Source organism: Dermochelys coriacea, chromosome 1 (genome assembly GCF_009764565.3).
Source record: "Dermochelys coriacea isolate rDerCor1 chromosome 1, rDerCor1.pri.v4, whole genome shotgun sequence".
Taxonomy (NCBI): domain Eukaryota; kingdom Metazoa; phylum Chordata; order Testudines; family Dermochelyidae; genus Dermochelys; species Dermochelys coriacea.
This window is the reverse complement of record NC_050068.2, coordinates 278,769,967-278,781,500: the sequence shown is the minus strand read 5'-3', so window position 1 is coordinate 278,781,500 and position 11,534 is coordinate 278,769,967.

Here is an 11,534-nt window from a genome sequence, read left to right as displayed (position 1 = left end):
TCTCCTTACAGTGTGTATGATAAACCCATTGTTTCATGTTCTCTGTGTGTGTGTATATAAATCTCTCCTCTGTTTTTTCCACCAAATGCATCCGATGAAGTGAGCTGTAGCTCACGAAAGCTTATGCTCTAATAAATTTGTTAGTCTCTAAGGTGCCACAAGTACTCCTTTTCTTTTTGCGAATACAGACTAACACGGCTGCTACTCTGAAACCTGTCATTATGCAAGGCACTGAATTTAGCCGTATAGAGTGGAAATCTGTCAACTTCATGAAAAAACTCGCACAGATACAGACAGACATCATCTTCCTCTCCAAATACAAACAGATGGACATCATACCAAAAGGACTGAAGGTTAAAAAATCCATTACAATCTACATACCACACAGACTATGCTGACAGCTTGTGCCACACACTCTCAAAGAAACTGCGGAACCACCTGATCAACATCCTCTACAGCAAACAGGGAAAGATTAAGAATGAGCTCTCAAAACTGGATACTCTCATAAAGAACCAACCTTCCACACAAACTTCCTCGTGGCTGGACTTTACAAAAACTAGACAAGCCATTTACAACACACACTTTGCTTCTCTACAAAAGAAAAAGGACATTAAGCTATCTAAACTACGACATGCCACAAGGGGCCACAACAATGGTTCCCGTAACCCACCCAGCAATATTGTTAATCTATCCAACTATACTCTTAGCCCAGCAGAGGAATCTGAAATGCATCCGATGAAGTGAGCTGTAGCTCACGAAAGCTTATGCTCTAATAAATTTGTTAGTCTCTAAGGTGCCACAAGTACTCCTTTTCTTTTTGTCCTATCTCAGGGCCTCTCCTTTTGCCCCTCCACCGCCACGAACATGATACAGTTCTGTGGTGACCTAGAATCCTATTTTCGACGTCTCAGACTCAAGGAATATTTCCAACACACCTCTGACCAACATATTAACCCACAGAGACCTTCCTGCCAACACTACAAAAAGAAGGATTCTGGGTGGACTCCTCCTGAAGGTCGAAACAGCAGCCTGGATTTCTACATAGAGTGCTTCCGCCGACGTGCATGAGCTGAAATTGTGGAAAAGCAGCATCGCTTACCCCATAACCTCAGCCATGCAGAACACAGTGCCATCCACAGCCTCAGAAACAACTCTGACATCATAATCAAAAAGGCTGACAAAGGAGGTGCTGTCGTCATCATGAATAGGTCAGAGTATGAACAAGAGGCTACTAGGCAGCTCTCCAACAAGCCATTACCCTCTGATCCCACTGAGAGTTACCAAAAGAAACTACAGCATTTGCTCAAGAAACTCCCTGAAAAAGCACAAGAACAAATCCGCACAGACACACCCCTAGAACCCCGACCTGGGGTATTCTATCTGCTACCCAAGATCCATAAACCTGGAAATCCTGGATGCCCCATCATCTCAGGCATTGGCACCCTGACAGCAGGATTGTCTGGCTATGTAGACTCCCTCCTCAGGCCCTTCGTTACCAGCACTCCCAGCTATCTTCGAGACACCACTGACTTCCTGAGGAAACTACAGTCCATTGGTGATCTTCCTAAAAACACCATCCTAGCCACTATGGATGTAGAAGCCCTCTACACCAACATTCCACACAAAGATGGACTACAAGCCGTCAGGAACAGTATCCCCGATACTGTCACGGCTAACCTGGTGGCTGAACTTTGTGACTTTGTCCTCACCCATAACTATTTCACATTTGGGGACAATGTATACCTTCAAATCAGCGGCACTGCGATGGGTACCCGCATGGCCCCACAGTATGCCAACATTTTTATGGCTGACTTAGAACAACGCTTCCTCAGCTCTCGTCCCCTAATGCCCCTACTCTACTTGCGCTACATTGATGACATCTTCATCATCTGGACCCATGGAAAAGAAGCTCTTGAGGAATTCCACCATGATTTCAACAATTTCCATCCCACCATCAACCTCAGTCTGGACCAGTCCACACAAGAGATCCACTTCCTGGACACTACGGTGCTAATAAGCGATGGTCACATAAACACCACCCTATATCGGAAACCTACTGACCGCTATTCCTACCTACATGCCTCTAGCTTTCATCCAGATCATACCACTCGATCCATTGTCTACAGCCAAGCTCTACGATATAACCGCATTTGCTCCAACCCCTCAGACAGAGACAAACACCTACAAGATCTCTATCATGCATTCCTACAACTACAATACCCACCTGCTGAAGTGAAGAAACAGATTGACAGAGCCAGAAGAGTACCCAGAAGTCACCTACTACAGGACAGGCCCAACAAAGAAAATAACAGAACGCCACTAGCCATCACCTTCAGTCCCCAACTAAAACCTCTCCAACGCATCATCAAGGATCTACAACCTATCCTGAAGGATGACCCATCACTCTCACAGATCTTGGGAGACAGGCCAGTCCTTGCTTACAGACAGCCCCCCAATCTGAAGCAAATACTCACCAGCAACCACACACCACACAACAGAACCACTAACCCAGGAACCTATCCTTGCAACAAAGCCCGTTGCCAACTCTGTCCACATATCTATTCAGGGGACACCATCATAGGGCCTACTCACATCAGCCACACTATCAGAGGCTCGTTCACCTGCGCATCTACCAATGTGATATATGCCATCATGTGCCAGCAATGCCCCTCTGCCATGTATATTGGCCAAACTGGACAGTCTCTACGTAAAAGAAAGAATGGACACAAATCAGACGTCAAGAATTATAACATTCAAAAACCAGTTGGAGAACACTTCAATCTCTCTGGTCACTCGATTACAGACCTAAGAGTGGCTATACTTCAACAAAAAAGCTTCAAAAACAGACTCCAACGAGAGACTGCTGAATTGGAATTAATTTGCAAACTGGATACAATTAACTTAGGCTTGAATAGAGACTGGGAATGGATGAGTCATTACACAAAGTAAAACTATTTCCCCATGGTATTTCTCCCCCCCACCCCACCCCCCTCTGTTCCTCTGATATTCTTGTTAACTGCTGGAATTAGCCTACCTTGCTTGTCACCATGAAAGGTTTTCCTCCTTTCCCCCCCCTGCTGCTGGTGATGGCTTATCTTAAGTGATCACTCTCCTTACAGTGTGTATGATAAACCCATTGTTTCATGTTCTCTGTGTGTGTATATAAATCTCTCCTCTGTTTTTTCCACCAAATGCATCCGATGAAGTGAGCTGTAGCTCACGAAAGCTTATGCTCTAATAAATTTGTTAGTCTCTAAGGTGCCACAAGGTCCTTTTCTTTTTGCGAATACAGACTAACACGGCTGCTACTCTTGAAACCTGTAATGACTTTCGTCAACTGAATGAAATATCCCAGTTTGATACATACCCCATAGCACGGATCGATGAACTGGTTGACCGACTGGGTAGTGCCCGATTCTTGACTACACTGGATCTGACAAAAGGGTACTGGCAGATTCCTCTGACCAAATAAGCTAAAGAAAAGACAGCATTCTCCACCCCGGATGGCCTACTCCAGTACACCGTCCTCCCTTTTGGTCTACATGGGTCCCCAGCCACATTCCAGCGCCTCATGGATAAGCTGCTGTGCCCCCATACTAGTTATGCAGCTGCATACCTAGATGATGTCATCATCCATACGCCAGACTGGGGAACCCACTTGGAGAAAGTTGAGGCAGTACTGCGCACCTTAAGGTGGGCTGGCTTCACTGCTAATCCCGCTAAATGCGCCATAGGGCTAGCAGAGGCTACGTACCTGGGATATATTGTGGGAAGGGGCATAGTGAAGCCCCAAATGAATAAGCTAGAGGCAATTCAAAACTGGCCCCGGCCTACCCGAAAGAAGTAGGTCTGTGCATTCCTAGGCATACTACCGATGGTTTCTTCCCCACTTCGCCACTAGGGCAACTCCCCTAACAGACCTGGTGAAGGCCCGAGGCCCAGACATGATAAAGTGGACCGACGCAGCAGAGGGGGCATTTACAGACCTTCAGACAGCCCTCTGTAATGACCCCGTACTCATAGCCCGGGACTTTAACAGGGAATTTATTTTACAAACAGACTCTTCCGAGGTGGGGTTGGGAGCAGTTCTGTCGCAAATGGTGGGAGAAGAGGAACACCCGATCCTCTACCTAAGCAGAAAGCTTATCCCAAGAGAGCAGAAATACGCAGTAGTCGAGAGAGAATGCCTTGTTGTCAAATGGGCTATGGAGACATTGCATTATTACCTCTTAGGCTGGAGATTTACTCTTGTGACGGACCTTGCACCCCTCCAGTGGATGCAGCGGAATAAGGAAAAGAACGCAAGGGTCACCAGGTGGTTCTTATCCCTCCAACCATACCAGTTCTGCATACGGCACAGGGCTGGATGCCACCATGGCAACGTTGATGGTCTGTCACGAACATACTGCCTGGCGTCCCAAGTTGCCCAACTCTATGGTGGTGAGCAAAAGGGGGGGATATGTGATGGGGCAAGGCCAGATGGCTATAGAAAAGTAGTGGGAGATAGATATATTAGTTCCAGGCTAAACAAATCCCTGGTACCAGATTAAGTGAAATGGAAGCTGCTCCAGGTCAATTAAGACACCTGGAGCAATTAAGAACTTTCCAGAAGGCAGGGAGAAGGCTATGTTGATTGGGACACCTGAAGCCAATCAGGGGCTGGCTGAAACTAGTTAAAAGCCTCCCAGTCAGTCAGGTGGGTGTGCATGTCAGGAGCTGTGGGAAGAAGTTGCGCTGTTGGAGAGGCTGAGTAGTACACACCATATCAGGCACAAGGAAGGAGACCCTGAGGTAAGGGTGAAGTGGAGCTTGAGGAAGTGAGGGCTGCTGTGGGGGAAGTAGCCCAGGGAATTGTACATGTCATGTTTCTAAAAGGTCAGCTACCATAGCTGATACTATTAGGGTCCCTGGGCTGGAGCCCAGAGTAGAGGGTGGGCCCAGGCTCTCCCCCCCCCTTGCACCTTTGCCCCCTGTTTAATCACTGAGACTGGGAGACGACAGAGACTGTGCAAGGAAGGATAACTTCTCCTCACCTCCCTTGCTGGCTTATGATGAAAATGGCTCAGTAGACTGTGTCCCTTGTCTCTAGAGAAAGAAGGGTTACGTGGAGGGTCACAGTGAGCCTCTGAGGCTAGTGAAATCCTCCAGGAAACACGGGATCCATGGAGGGAAGGGCAGAGCTTTGTCACAGTGCACTCTGCCAACAGAGGAAGCAAATGTGAACATGCAATACCAATTTTTATTATAGCACTTTTTGAGTGTCGAGATGACTTTTGTCAACAAAACTCTGTAGTGTAGACAAGGCCTAAGACTGCTGAAACGTGGTAAGAGAGACTTTGCTTTGAATTTACTTAGCTTAAGTTAGGCATTAGTTGCGTTTTACTTTTATTTTGTTGTATGCAATTCTGACTTTTCTGCTTCATTATTTGTGGTCACTTTATCTTTTATAGTTTGTTTATATTGTTATCTCAACCAGTGTGTTTGGACTGAAGTGTTTGGGAAACTCCATTTGGAATAACAGGATTTGTGCATATCATTTTCTATTAATAAAATGACATACTTTATATGAGTTTGTATTGTACTGCCCAGTTGTCTCCTGGACAAGATGTACATTTCTGGTGGGGGGGGGGAGAAATCTAGGATGAGGAATTTGCTGGCATTGCTCTCCAGTGCTATAGCACTCATACACTATAACTGGAAGAAACTTACATGCTAGAGGTTGCGTGTGAGCAGACCAGGAGTGGTAGCTCTCATAGCAAAGCAGTGTAAAAGGCACCCCAGGTTGGAGAACTGAAGGGACTGTTGTTCAGCAGTCCAGAGGGTACCCTGGATAATGTCACACTGTCTTTCAGATCATTCTACAAGACTCAAATTATTCCACCTTGCATTTTATGTCCTGTCACCATGCTGGGCCATTGGCTGTGGTTGTTCTCAGTATTTTGTGGTCCCAATGAGCACCCCTGAAAGAATTGTTTGAATACAATATAATTGCAGTAGGTAATCAGATTTCCAGTTTTGGTGAGCTCACCTCTCATTGCATAGAATACACCAGCTACATATGAGATTCATTATTAGAAACTGGAAAAACCATATACTATAAACTTGGATATGTTTTACAGGAGTCTATCAAAACCACTGACTATTTAATCAGTTCTGATGTCTGATAAGTAAAGCTGATAAAAAAATAAATTGCAAAACATTCAGTAATTTTCATTCTCTAAGTTTAGAAATGGAAAAATATTTCCTTTCATAATCTTTGGGGGAGTGTTTTCACTGACAATTGTTTCATGTATACCCTTTTTCCCCACTGAATACAATAGAGTAAATTGTCTTTTTATAATTTTTCTTTTGTCACTAACTTTTCAAAAGTTTAAGAAATTTTCAAGAGTGAGAGCAGCAGAAAGTTTCAACCAGTTCTAATGGAGGAGCTGGCAGGCCTTTCCAAATGGCACCCACAACACAGCTCCTTGATAAGGTGTCAGCCAACAGCGAAAGCTTTTTATATTCTGCAATAAGTTCACATCTCAACAAATGCATGGGCAATCTCTGGCATCCAAGGGCCTGGCGTAGCTCTTACTGTTTATGGCATAATTATGAGGTCAGTGGTGCTTGCAATTATCAGGACCCTGCAAATGTCTTATGAACTTCCTGCACACTCACCCACTCACAGAACATTTTGTGCAAAATCTTAGCCACATGGAACTCAGTTTTACCATTGACTTCAATGGAGTCTGTATTTTACCCTCCTCCTCTCTATTTGTGCATATTTTCAGCATTTGTAAGGCATATGGGACAGTATACGATAGGCTTCCAATTTTTTCCACAGGTAAAAACTGCTTTCACAACCCACATGAAGGAAGAAATGTGTGAATCTCAGGCTAATTTCAAAGAATTTAGAAGAAAAATCCTTCCTCAAAGTCTTATCTTAAGGCACGTGGCAGTGCTCCAAATCTAAACCTAATTCCAGTGAAAGGTCACTTCCAATACAGACCTGGAGGTGCGTTTTCTGAAGAATTCCATCTGCTGGCGATCATCTCTCCGGCTGCTCATTGTGAAGATTAGACCAGTCTCCTTTTTTGACTGATATTAATATTGGGTGAAGTGATACAAGTTTTTTGTGTCCCTTCAGATTTTAAGTATGGCACATCATCCAAGGAGGTTTTTTTTGGTGATGTACCTTGTCAGCAGCTTTTGAATTCAATGATTTTTTTTAAAATAATTACAATGGGTATCAGTAGCTGATGTAAAGTGAGTAACTTCTTTGATTTCAGTGAACTTATGTCCATTTATACCAGCAGAGATCTGACCCAAAGCGAAGTGTTCAAAATACAAATATAGGGAGGGTCCTATTTGTCAGCCCAGTACTCCCTATAAACCAGTGTCAGTTCGTGACCATTTTTGACAGATGAGGCACAAATGACAAGTTATTTCCACCTCTGTCCAATGTATAATTTAATAGCTATTAGAAATTTACCTTTTTTATGGTGAAGAAACACCAGGTAGACCTGGGAGCCAGAGCCACCATTGCCAGCACTACCCAGGTCAGCACTGGGGATGGAGCACATGGTAGACCCAGGGCTTGCTAGTGGCTCCTTAGACACATGCATGGACCCTGTCCCATGTGGGAGGCCCATGCCCCATTCCTGCCCCCCTGCAAACTCCCTTCTGCCTGGGCTTAACTGCTACACTCTTGCCAGGGCCTCACCAAGCTATGGTAACACAGCAACACCCTTCTAAAGAGTCTCCTGGGTGTGGTAAATTACCATGGTAACAAGGCAGCTTCTTGAGGCACTATTAGCTATATCAAGATTTGAGCCTCACTCAGCACTACATTTCTCAAACTGTCTGGTGTTGAGTTTTGCTAGTGGATAGAGTGTTGTGATGTTTAAATCAAGTCAAGGTTTGTTCTTCAATCGATATATATTGATCAATTAAATAAGAATATGCAAAATATACTTTGTAGCTTTTGGAAATTCTTAGGCTGTGCTGCTTTTGCTCGGGCTGAAAAACCACCCCTGCTATAAACCATAGCATAACAAGCCTGAATTAGTTTTTGATATCAGACCTGCTTCTCAAGCTTGCGAATATCTGTCGGTTGGGATGTCCCTGCACAGATTCTGAAAAACATTGTTACCTTACAGAACTAAAGGGACTGCTGTTGACCAAAATATATAGCAAGGTGGGAAGAGATAAACATGTGTGGTTTCGTCTACATTAAAAAATGATAAAACTAGGTAGTGCCAAGAATTGCCTAGCTCCAGCAGGTTTTTTTTAATATTGTTTTCTCTGCTTTCATAAATGAGCCAGCAGGTTTTGTAGTTTGACTAGCTTCTATTCAATGAAAGCTATTGCCAAGCTATTTAACTGCTTATTGCCAAGCTTATTTAACTGCTCCAGCAAGCTCTATAGTTTGTAGACTCTGAAAGGTTTTTTGGTTTTGTGTGTGTTTGGAACATGAATTTTGGGATCTTAAACAAGCACTCCAGACCAAATAGCCAACAGCAATGAGAGTGAGCAGTAATTTCCAGTCCAACTACCACATTAACTCACACCTTCTTTCACTCTTCTTGTAATTGCTTATACTAACACGCCATTATATTCCAGCTATCAACAGGTAAATTACGGAAGCTCCCGTATAGTCAACTGGATTCAATGGGCCAACTTCATGGGTCATGTATAAAGGAGTGTAAACTACAAATTCATAGGGGATAAGAGTATAAAAGAGACTATGGGCCTGATCCAGAGCCCATTAAAGTCAATGGGCTTTGGATCAGGTCCCAAGACTGCAATTTGTACACTGAGGAGGGTCAGAAGAAAGTATGAGTTACATCAGCTTAGACTGGTGTCTGAATTTGACCACATCTCTTTAGTGTCCCTCAAATGGGCAGTGAAGGAATTAAGACAGTCAGTTACAACAATTAATTCATCCTGGTGATGGAAAACTTAATATAAAGCACTTCCTGAACTTTGTTCCAAAATGGGAAAGAATGGGCAGGAGGGGGTCATGAAAGCAGTGCTCTGTCTGAAGCTTGCTTTTGCAAGAAATGTCTTTCATTGGTGTTCTGTATATCCCTGATATGTTCTGTACCTGTATTTCCATGATGATTTGAAAATCTGAAAGCAACAAGCCACATGTCTTAGACGTCCTTGAGTTCTTTGTTGTGAATGACAGCTAGGACTGTAAGTTAAAACATGAAAGTCACATTCTCATTCAGTTAGAAGATGGTAAGTGAAAACCAAAGATGTGTTAAGAATCAATGATCCAATTTAAGGGCAGACACTTAAAATCCAAATATGTGAAAACAGGCTGTAAGTTGAGGCAAGTGATGGAATGATGGCACAAATTCATTGTATGCTGAATAGCACAGCTTCTCTATGCACTGCCATGAGTAATATTGGACAATAATAGAGGTAGTTATAAAAGCCTTGGAATTCACATTTGTTGGAAATGGAATTATATTTTGTTAACTTTAAAATACATTGGGAAACTTAAGGACAAGACGCGCAAAGAATGATATCATGGTCTTTGGTCTTTGAAAAACTATGAAGGTGTTTATCTGCTCCGGAAGACTTACTATAGGAGGTAAGAAAAGACTCTTACAAGTTTCTTTCAAAGAAAGAAAAATGGGCCAGTATGCTTTGTCAAGTATTAATGGCTTAATTAATATTTACTTAGTTATCTTTCCTTGTAAAGCTTTCCAAAGCACCCTTATAAATTAAAGTACAATTTATTCTTTTTTTAAAAAGGGTTTCCAAATTCACCTGTGAATGCTAATCCCAGAAGGTGGTAAGAGTTACATCAGTTCAGACTCCTTTAGCATCATCTCCGGAGTTGGCAAAATAGCATTAGTGCTCCTCATACGGCATTTGCTTCTTATGTTCCAGATATATTTAACAATATGTTCAAAGTCCACTTTTATTTTTCAGTTAAGTCATCAGGTGCTGTCAAGAGTTGGGGGCTGCATGATACAGTGATAATTATTGGAAAGCACAGCAGAAAGCTGCATATTCAGAGCAACAGAGACTCAAACTTATAAGAAACCCTTGTTTTTTAAAAACACTTATTTTCTTCTAGTTCTAAGGTTTGGCTGCATTCATTTTTTATTCACCCTCCCTGTTCAGAAGAGTTAGGGTGAGATGAGTAAATAGCCATTCTTGGTGGTTTTGGAAACATTGTTATGTTAGTTTTGCACATTTAGGGCTCCTTTTTGGATTCTTTGCTTTTTTAGGAACTGGCCTTTTGAACTCTCTTGCAGTGTTCCTCCTCAGCCCTCTCTCCTGCCTGGTTATCTATGTAAAGGGGAGTTGGGTGGAATGCAGGTAGAGGCAGAAGGAAATAGTGTGGCTTAAATTCTGACCACATGAGAAGCAATCACTGGATGGAGTTGTTGACAAAGGTGTTTCTCCAAGACTGATCTAGTTTCTTTTTCTGGGGGTTTTTGTTTTTGGTTTGTTTGGGTGGGGAGGGAGGAGAGTGAGGGAAGTGCACAGGTGCTCTTTTTCCAACCCTCCTCACCAGCCTTCTCTTGCTGCAGCCTCTGCTTACCCAACTAGCCCTTGCCTTTCTATTTCCACATTCCTTTTAACTCTTTCCTCCCCTCACCTTTGAGATCTCCTGTGGAACCACCATTCTCCTGGCCAAAGACTGACAAGAATCTTCTTTAAAAAAAGTCATAGATATACCTGAATTAACCAAGAGATTACTTTTAATTATAGCATTCCCTCCCTAAAGGTGCACTTCCAATCCTACCAGTCAAATCAATTGGTTTCCATGCTTTCCCAGGACCTTTAGAAGTTCCAAAGCAGCAGCATCTCAGAACAGTAATGGCAATAAGGAATATTATTTCAACAGAAATGAAGGCACAATCCCAGCAGTTAAGTTTATTTTAAAAATAAATAAATAAAGAGGGATGAAATGGACTAATGGTTCTGATTAATGTTAAGAGGTATATTTTTCGGAGTTGCTACTTCCCTATTGTCCAATTATTTTTATAACCCTTTATTCCTTCACTAGAAAAATGCAAGGTAATCAGTAAGAGATTCACAGAAATAAATTTGTTTAATGAAATTCAAGAAAAATAAGTATAATTAGTTAAAAGCTTTACATTAAATGTCTAGATCTGGCATCTGTCCCATTGTATGAAAGCAAGTGGTGATCTGAGAAGAATTCATTATAATCTGACAAGAACATCAAAATGATCACAAACACATGCCAATAAGTGATTTTTATATCATATCTGAAGTCACCTGGAGAAAAAAAATATATCCATATTGCAAACCACTGAGGTTAAAATATAAGGTACTGTTTTCCTGCAGCCATACAGCTATATGCTATAATACCATAACATCTCACATGCTGAGCAGCCTTTCAGAGGTTGAGTGGGGATTAGAGGAAAGTTGACTGCAAGAAGTGGAAATCTTACATCATTCTGCTTCCACCATTTGTAGGGGCCACCATGCCTAGAAGAGTGATCTATATAAAGAAAAATACCAGCTTGTGTATATTTATTAAAAAGCATTTATATAGTCCTGTT